The 10,281-nt window shown below is 36.0% G+C and overlaps 1 long non-coding RNA gene across 5 annotated transcripts in view; it reads left to right on the forward strand.

Moving 5' to 3' along the window:
* Positions 1 to 10,281, forward strand: part of LOC106998712 (uncharacterized) — a 110,358-nt gene that overhangs the window by 76,669 nt on the left and 23,408 nt on the right. The window contains exon 7 of one of the 5 annotated variants that reach the window (XR_013418302.1): positions 10,130 to 10,248. The exons of the other annotated variants lie outside the window; for them this stretch is intronic. This is a non-coding gene — a long non-coding RNA (uncharacterized LOC106998712). Of the gene's footprint in view, positions 1 to 10,129; positions 10,249 to 10,281 lie in introns of those variants that run through there. 5 annotated transcript variants of the gene reach the window in all.

Raw genomic sequence — 10,281 nt, forward strand, 5'->3', positions numbered from 1 at the left:
TTGTCTCTTCCCTTTGTTGATTGTATCCTTTGCTGTGCAGAAGCTTTTTAACTCGATGTGATTCCATTAGTCCATTTTTTGCTGTGGTTGCCTGTGCTTTTGGGGTATTACTCAAGAAGTTTTTGCCCAGGCCAATGCCCTGAATATTTTTCTCAAAATTGTCTTGTAGTAGTTTCATAGTTTGAAAGCTTAGACTTAAGTTTTTCATCTATTTTGATTTGATTCTTGTATATGGCGAGAGAAAGGGGTCTGGTGTCATTCTTCTGCATATGGATATCCAGTTTTCCCAACACTGTTTATTGAAGAGACTGTTCTTTTCACAGTGTATGTTTTTGGCACCTTTGTTGAAAATGAGTTCACTGTAGATGGTTTTGTTTTTTGGGTTCTCTTTTCTGTTCCATTCATCTATGTGTCTGTTTTTATGCTAGTACTGCGCTCTTCTGGTTACTATAACTGTATAGTATAATTTGAAGTCAGGTAATATGATTCCTCTCCAGTTTTGTTCTTTTTGCTTAGGATAGCTTTGACAAATTTGGGTCTTTTGGGTTCCACATAAAATTTAAGTTATTTGTTCTATTTCTGTGATGAATGTTATTGGTCTTTTGATAGAGATTGCATTGAATCTGTAAATTGCTTTGGGTAGTGCAGGCATTTTAGCAACATTGATTCTTCCAGTTCATGAACATGGAATATCTTTCCATTTTTTGGTGTCCTCTTCGATTTTCTTGCAGCAATGTTTTATAGTTTAGATTATAGAAATCTTTCACTTCTTTGGTTAAGTTTATTCCTAGGTGTTTTATTGCAGCTATTGTACATGTGATTACTTTCTTGATTTCTTTTTTGATTAACTATTGGCATATAAAAATGCTGCTGATTTTTGTATGTTGCTTTTGTATCCTGCAGCTTTACTAAATTTGTCTATCAGTTCTAATAGTTTTTTGGTGGCGTCATTATGTTTTTTAAATGTAAGATCATATCACCTGCAAACAAGGATATTTTGACTTCTTTTTTTCCTATTTGGATGCCCTTTATTTATTTCTCTTGTTTGATTGTGCTAGCTAGGACTTTCAGTACTGTATTGAATAAGAGTGGTGAAAGTGGACATCCTTGTCATGTTCCAGATGTTACAGGAAAGGCTTTCAGTTTTTCCCCATTAAGTATGATACCAACTGTAGGTCTGTTGTGTATGGCTTTTATTATGTTAAGGTATGTTTCTCCCGTATCCAGTTTTTTGAAGGTTTTTATCATGAAGGGATGTCAAATTTTGTCAAATGCTTTTTCAGCACCAATTGAAATGATCATATGTTTCTTGTCCTTCATTCTGTTGATAAGATGAATCCCATTGATTGATTTATGTATGTTGAACCATCCTTGTGTCCGAGGGATAAATCCCACTAGGTCATGATGAATGACCTTTTTAATGTATTGTCAAATACAGTTTGCTAGCATTTTGTTGAGGATTTTTGTGTGCATCAGAAATATTGGCCTGTAGATTTCTTTTGTTGTTGTTATTGTGTCTTTGTCTTGTTTTGGTATCAGCGTAATACTGGCCTTCTAGAATGAGTTTGAAAATATTCCCTCCTTCTCTATTTTTCGGAATAGTTTGAGTAGGATTGTTATTAGTTCTTCTTTAACCCTTTTCCCATTTTCCCTGATAATACTTGCCAGCAGCACTTGTGGCTGCAGCATTTACCCCAAGATAACTTTGCCATGAAATTATCTCACTTTTACTATTATTTTCATATTGCCCTAGTATATCGACTTTGGAAACAAAAGACATCACCCTATTTATACCATTCTGTGTTTAGTAATGATGTTTTTTATTCACAAAATACAGTAATTCTCAATCGCTGAAATGTCATATCCTAGAAAATGTAGCATTCCTCTGTGTGACATTAACATTGTTCTCAAATACTTGGCTGAAGATTTATTTGATGAATCCAATTTTTCCTAAATAGATTATTTTGATGATTCTGATGATTCTGATGTTAGTTCTGTTTAGAAATAACTCCAAAAACAGTTTTTATATTTTATTTTCATATTGAAAATCAGTCAGATTTGCTTCAGCCTCAGAGAGAGTATTTATGTAAAGTTAAATGAGTGTTGACAGTGAGCTGTGCTTCTTTTTTTTTTTTTTTTTTTTTTTTTCCTAAATGTTAAAGGGGTTAAATGTTTGGTAGAATTCAGCAGTGATACCATCAGGTCCCAGGCTTTTCTTTACTAGGAGACTTTCTATTACAGCTTCTATCTTATTATCTATTATTGGTCTCTTCACGTTTTGGATTGATTCTTGGTTCATTCTTGGTATGTTGTATGTATCTAAGAATTTGTCATTTTTTTCTATATTTTCCAATGTATTGGCATATAGTAGCTCTTTGTAGCCACTAATGAGCCTTTGAATTTCTGCAGTATCAGTTGTAATGTTTCCTTTTTCATCCCTGATATTATTTATTTGAATCTTCTCACCTTTTCTCTTAGTCTGGCTAAATGTTTATCAATTTTCTTTAACTTTTCAAAAAAACAACTTTCTGTTTCATTGGTCTTTTGTATTGTTTTCTACATTTCATCTGTTTCTGCTCTGAACTTTATTTCTTTTATTTTACTAATTTTGAGTTTGATTGCTTCTGCTTTTCTAGTTCTTCAAAATGCACCATTAGATTGTTTGAAATTTTTCTTCTTTTTTGATGTTGGCACTTATAGCTATAACTTCCCTCTTAGTACCACTTTTGCTGTATCCCATATGTTTTGATATGTTGTGTTGCCATTATCATTTACTTCAAGAAAATTTTCAATTTTCTTTCTGATTTCTTCATGGGTTATTCAGTAGCATATTGTTTGATTTCCATTCATCTGCATAGTTTCCAAAATTCCTCTTGTTATTTATTTCTAGTTTTATTTCATTGTTGTCAGAGAAGATGTTTGATATAATTTCAATTTTCTGAAATGTTTTAAGACTTGTTCTGTGACCTAACATATGGTCTGTCCTTGAGAATGATCCATGTGCTAAGGAAAAGAATGTGTATTTTGTAGTTCTTAGATGAAATGCTCTCTAAATATTTGTTAGATCCATTTGATCTATAGTGCAGAGTAAATCCAATGTTTCTTTGTTGATTTTCTGCCTGAAGATCTGCTTAATGCTGAAAGTAGGGTGTTGAAGCCTCCAACTATTATTATATTAGTGTCTCTCTCTCTTTAGCTCTAATAATATTTGCTTTATATACCTGGGTGCTCCAGTGTTGGGTACATATATATTTAAAATTGTTGTATCCTCTTGCTGAATTGACCCTTTTATCATTATGTAGTGACTGTCTTTGTCTTTTCTTAAAGTTTTTCTCTTGAAATCTATTTTGTCTAATGTAACTATGGCGACTCCTGCTCTTTTTTAGATTGCATGGACATGAATATCTTTTTCCATCACTTTTATTTTCATTCTATGTGTGGCTTTATAGAGGAGGTGAGTTTCTTGTAGCAACAGATCATTGGGTCTTGTTTTTCCATCCATTCAGCCACCCTATGTCTTTTGATTGGAGAGGTTAGTCCATTTACTTTCAATGTTATTATTCCGAAGTAAGAACTTACTCCTGCCATATTGTTATTTGTTTTCTGCTTCTTTTGTGATCTTACCTGTCTTTTTTCTTTGCTTAATATCTTCCTTTTAGTGAAGGTGATTTTTCTCTGGTGATATGATTTAGTTTCTTACTTTTATTATTTGTGTATGTATTGTATGTTTTTTGGTTTGAGGTTATCTTGAGGCTTGCAAATACTATATTATAACCCATTATTTTAAGCTCATAACAACTTAACACTGTTTGTGTAACAAACAAATAAGCAAAAAGAAAACTAATAAAAACTCTGTGCTTTAACTCCGTCCCCATTTTTTAACTTTTTGTTGTTTCTATTTATATCTTATTGTACTATGTCTTAAAAGTTGTTGTAGTTATTGATTTGTCAGTTCATCATTTAGTGTTTCTACTTAGGATAAGAGTAGTTTACATGCCACAGTTACAGTGTTATAGTATTCTGTGTTTTTTGGTATATTTACTATTACCAAGTGAGTTTTGTACTTTCAGGTGATTACTTGTTGCTCATTAACGTCCTTTTCTTTATGATTGAAATACTCCTTTTACCATTTCTTATAGGCTAGGTCTGGTAATGACAAAAACCCTCAGCTTTTGTTTGTCTGGGAAAGGCTTTATTTCTCCATCATGTTTGAAGGATATTTTCACCAGATATACTATTCTAGGGTAAACGGATGTGTTTTTTTTTGTTTTTGTTTTTTTTTACTTCAGTACTAATTTCTTGCCACTCTTTCCTGCACTATAGGGTTTCTGCTGAAAAGCCAGATGTATTGGAGCTCCATTGTATGTTATTTGTTTCTTTCTTCTTGCTGCTTTTTGGATCCTTTCTTTATTCTTGATCTTTGGAAGTTTGATTATTAAATGCCTTGAGGTAGGCTTCTTTGGATTAAATTGCTTGGTCTCTAAGATGCATGACAGAGTTGGTGTTCTATAGCCTTCTTGTACTCAGATATTGATATCTTTCTCTAGGTTTGGGAAGTTCTCTGTTATTATACCTTTGAATAAACTTTCTACCCCCATCTCTTTCTCTACTTCTGCTTTATGGGCAGTAGCCCTTTCGAGGCTATTTTTTAGATCTTATAGGTGTGTTTCATTTTTTTAAAATTATTTTTTCTTTTGTTTTCTCTGACTGTGTATGTTCAAATTGCCTGTCTTCAAGTTCACTAATTCTTTCTTCTTGATCAATTCTGCCATTAAAAGGCTCTGATACATTCTTCAGTATGCCCGTTTCATTTTTCAGCTCCAGGATTTCTGCTTCATTCTTTTTTAATTATTTCAATCTCTTTGTTAAATTTCTTTAATAGAACTCTGAATTACTTCCCTGTGTTATCTTGAATTTCTTTGAGTTTCCTCAAAACAGCTATTTTGAATTCTCTGTCTGAAAGGCCAGATATCTCTTTTTCTCCAGGATTGGTTCTTAGTGCTTTATTTAGTTTACTTGATGAAGTCATGATTTCTGGGATTGTCTTGATACTTGTAGATGTTAATCTGTGTCTGGGCATTGAAGGGTAAGGTATTTATTGTAGTCTTCCATGTCTGGGCTTCTGTGTACCCATCCTTCTCGGGAAGGCTTTCTAGATATTTGAAGGTACTTGGGTGTTGTGATCTAAACTGTATCTGTTTTAGGGGGCATTCCAAACCTAGTAATGCTGTGGTCCTGCAGACTCATGTAGCTATTGTTTTGATGATTTTGGACAAGATCTGGGAGAATTGTCTGGATTACCAGGCAGAGACTCTCATTCTCTTCCCTTACTTTCTCCCAAACAGTCTTTCTCCGTTCTGAGCCACCTGGAGCTGGGGGTAGAGTGACACAAGCACCCCTATGGCCACCACCACAGGGTGAGACCTGAAGTCAGCACAGTACTGGGTCTCACCCAAGGCCTGCTTTAACCGCTTCCTGGCTACTGCCTGTGTTCCCTCATGGCCCTGGGGCTTGGTCCATAAATGCCGTCCAGGGGCCAAATCCTGAAATCAAGGAACTCAAAAGCCCACTTATCTGTCACCTTGGGTACCAAGCTGGTCTCTAAGGTGCATGACAGAGTCCTCTTTACTTTTCCCTCTGCTTTTCTCAAGCAGGAGTCTTGCCCCGTAACCGCCACAGGCGGGAAGGTGCCAAGTCTCGCCCGAAGCCAATAAGTCTGAGTCTCACCCAAGGCCCTTGATGTAGTATCTAGGTATCGCTGCTGGTTATTCAGGGCCCAAAGTCTCTTTAGTTAGCAGGTGATGAATGTTGCCAGGACTGGGTCCTTCCCTTGAAGGTAACAGTTCCCTTCTGGCCCAAGGGTGTGTCTAGGAATGTCATCCAGGAACTAGGGCTTGGAATGGGGGCCTCACAACTCTGAGGGCTGTCCTGTCCCTGTCCTGCTGTGTCTGAGCTTGTATCCAGGAAGCAAGACTATGTGCTTCCCACTCTACCCTCTCTACTCCTAAAGGAGAGGGAGAGATCTCTTTTGGACCATGAACTGTGCAGCCTGGGGTTAGGGGAGGGGTGATGCCAGCACTCCCTTAGCTGCCCTAGCTGGTGTCTCAATAGGTCACATGTCCTCCCCACTCAACCAAGTCCTCTGGCTTTGGGCCCAGTTCAGCATGGGAACTTGCCTAGGAGTTACAGTGCTTGTGTCCTAGACGGCCTTTTGAGTTTATTTAGAGCCCCATAACAGTTAGACAACCTGCAGTGGCGAGCCTCTCGGGAACTCAAGTTCCGACTATTGGGATCAGTGGTTCCCTTCTGGCTACAGCTGGTTTAAATGCTCCTTCTGTAGGCAGGTGTCAGCTGAGTGTGGTCCAGTTTCCTTTCTGCTATAATAGGAAAACACACTGAGTTCAATGCCTCACAGTTGCCAGCTCTCCCTCTCCCCAAAGCACAAAAATGCTCTTTACACCATGCCATTTTGCCAGGAGATGGAGGAAGGGTGGCACTGGTGATTCAAGACTGTCCTACTTCTTCAGTGCCTCCTTCAGTGATACAAAGCCAAAACCAGACCACATATTATGAGTGCTCACCTGATTTTTGGTTCTTATAAAGGTGCATTTTTGTGTATAGATAGTTGTTAAATTAGTATTGCGGGGGGACACAATTGGTGGAGTCTTCTCTTGTACCATCTAGCTCTGCCTCCCAGCAGCAATATGTTGATCCATGTGGGGCTGTTTCCATTGTCCATTTCTTCCTGGGAATTTTTTTTTTTTTTTTTTTTTTTTTTGGCCAGATCATCTTGTTTCTTGGTATGCAGGTTATTTATTTATACCAAGAATTGAAATGATCTGAGCACTATCTTTGTGAGTGTTAGTCTATTTCCAGTTCAACTGTACTTTTAGAGTTAAGCCCTTTGGTAGTATCAGCCAAAATCAAGAGATCCTCCTAGGTGATCCCTACAGACCCTGTCCCTATAATTTGCTCAGCTCTCAGCCTCTTGTCCACCACTTAGCTACACTGAATATTGAGGTCATTCCTTTGGCCTTGCCTTCTCTCTGAGATTTTTGGCCTCCCAAGTCCTTGTTACTTTGGTAGCTCTATTCCCTTCCAAAAGATGTCTTATATTTTGTTGAACTTTGTAATTACTCTCAGTGAAAAAACTAGTCTGGAACAAGTTAGTCTATCATTACTAGAAAATTTAAATTACTATGGCTTAATGAAAATACAATATATTATGTTCTGGATGTATAGTCATTTACAATAATTTTCATAACTTGCCTACTTAAGTAGATTTACAGCAGCCTACAAAATAGATACCTACTGTTATTTAGCCATAAAATATAAAGTTATGACAAGAGTGATAATGCTGACATAAAAGTAACTTTTAGATTTTATTTTGAAATGTCAGCTACATAAACAAATATTTGCTGGAAAATAAATGCTCTGCAATACAGCATGCTCTAATTTGCACATGTCAACTGACATTTTTATAACAAACAGAAATTATTCTCTTAAAAATTAAGCACTTCATATCATAATTTCCAGGAGTGGAAAGCCATTCCAGCAACATGGACTGGCTTGCTGCCATTCCTGCAGCTGCCTCACCTTTCACTGTAACAGTGCTGAGAGCAGCAAGATACTTGGTTTTGGACACTTTGCCAATAGCAATACAGTGTTTGACAATAGTAATATAATATTTGCTCAGCTCTAACCTTTCTACATCCTCTTCTTCTGATATTGTAATAATGGTCACTAATATAGGAATCTGCAGCCACCAGAGATGTCCCCAGGCTTTTCATACTCTGTCCTCTTTTCTTAAACCACCCTTTCTCTTCCTCACTCATCCATCAATGTTTAGATCAAGCATCTTTGTGAAAATTTTTCTGGCTCCATGTTCTCCAGAATGGAGTTAATGACATCCTCATCTAGGCTGGAACTATATTTTGAGTGTATTTCCATTATTATATGTATCCTATTTCCTGATAAATACATATATGCATTTGTTTTTTTACACCAAGATATGAGTACACTTTGCCTAGTACATGGTGTTTAGTAAACCAGGAATAGAAGGAAGAAAGAAAATGAAACAACAAGAAAGAACAGAAGAAAGGAGGCAAGGAAGGAGGAAGGGAAAAAATAAAAAATATTATTACTTCTTTTTTCTTTTTTTGCTCAATGGGACCGTGATGAAATAACCAACTTGTGGTATGTTTAGATCCTAGAAATTATGCCCCAAGTTGGGAAAATGTCTGCTCTTTCCATAGTTAACAAACCAAATGGAAGAAATGCGTTTGACTTTTTTTAAAAAAATTGTTTGGGACAGGTAGATTAGATGACCTTAAGTAAGTAGTTGACACCTGGAATAAGTAGAAAGAATTAACTGCCTCTGACCTAAGAGGGAAAGATGATCTCAATAAGGAGATTATGATCATGAATTGGAAGGCCTCTGAAATCAGACAAGCCTCCTGGAATCTGGGATTCACCCTTTGCTAGCTGTATGACTTTGGGCAGCCTACCATCTACAGGCTTCTATTTCTGCATTACATGAAATGAGCATAAAAATACTTATCTTGTAGTTGTTATATAGTCTACATTGGATGAGATAACCACACCTAGCTCAATGCTAGGCACAGGTCATTTGGATGTTTAGATATTAGCTTCTTTTTCCATGCATACCAAGTACTGATTTAAATTATCTATCTGTCTATCTATCTATATTTTAGAACATGTATATATGCAAATATATATATTTTTATATATTTATAAAATATATAAATATTTAATAATTTTTATATTATAAAATATAATTTTATAATATTTTATAAAATATTATATAATTTTAAAAATTATATTAAAATATAAGTGGAATTGGCCTGGGAGGTAAGTAGGAAATGAGTTGTGAAGGGGTTTGTACCAGCTCTCACATATTTTGATTTATAATTAGTCTGTTGGGATTTTCTTTGGGATAAGTCAACTCTCCATACAGTGAACATTCCAGGGAAAACTGGTAAAATACAGTTTCTCATCCATGTAATTTGAGGGCTGTAGATTATAGGCACCTCCGCAAGATGACAGGAAGACTCGCTGAGGGCAAGGACCTTGTCCAATTTAATGTTAGGTCCTAAGTGTGGAGCAGAGACTGGCACAGAGGTGGTCAGTGAGTTTCATTGGAAGAACAAATTCATGAAACCACACTCAAGACCCTGTCTGAGCCAAACTGCTGGATTTACATCAACAGCAAAGCCCAGAACTCCTTGTAGAATTTTGCTCTAATGTCATCTTTTTAAAACCTGCATAAACATCAAGCAGGAAACAAGTGGACTTCATTTTTCTTGAGTTTCTTCACATTCCCATTTTCTCTCAATCTTAGGAAACTTTTTCAGCTTTGTGACTAAGAGACAGCCAGCCTTTCAGCTGGGTGAGCTTTCCAGTTGCATGAGAAAGAGCTTCATCAGAAACCACCTACATTCTTGCCATTCAAAAAAATAGAAAAAAAGAAAGAGAAGAATATAGAAAGAATTGCTTCTCCTCTAAAAAAACAGATATTTTTGCTTTCTCTTATGCTGACTTTATTTTTGTGGGTTATTAACTGCATGTTTTAAATTTTGTCATTTTTATGATTTATACAGTTCTAGATAAAATACTGTTTAAAATCACACAAAGCATAAAAGATGGTACACAAATACAATGAAAATATAGAGATAGCTGTCCCATCTGAACTCAGAAGGAGAAACCCCACTGCGAACTGACTACTACAAATAATTTAGTCAGCATTTGGCAGCCCCAGAAAATTACAAACCTGGAAGATAACAAACAATATTATGTGCATTGCATAGTAGAGCATCAGTCATGCTTGATATGAGAAAAAACCTTTTTAGTAAAAGGAATTAAAATTATGAAATAGAGTTGTGTACATAAATGGGAACTGTCTAAAAACGATTAAGTAAAAATGTGTTTTTCCTCTTTTGAAGCCCATTTGAAACTAACTTTGTAAAACTTCATTTTGAGTTTACAATTAGGCAGGTATTTTATATTTTAAAGAGTCCTATTCACTTAAATTCCCAAGGCTGACAGAAAATTAAGGTACCTGTATTGTTTAGTAGAACATGGCAAAAATTTGGTTTCATATTTGTTTCAGGTGAGCTATCACATTCTAAAAAAGTCTGTGTCTGGTTTGGGAAGCTGATTCATGGAGACTGACGTCAACCTGGTTCTAGCCTCTGGGCCAAAAAGAATCATGAAAGAAGTGATTTCCTCAATGACCTGATGTGATGTCAGGCTTAATCTGCC

This window comes from Macaca mulatta, chromosome 6 (genome assembly GCF_049350105.2).
Source record: "Macaca mulatta isolate MMU2019108-1 chromosome 6, T2T-MMU8v2.0, whole genome shotgun sequence".
In the NCBI taxonomy this organism is placed as follows: Eukaryota; Metazoa; Chordata; class Mammalia; order Primates; family Cercopithecidae; genus Macaca; species Macaca mulatta.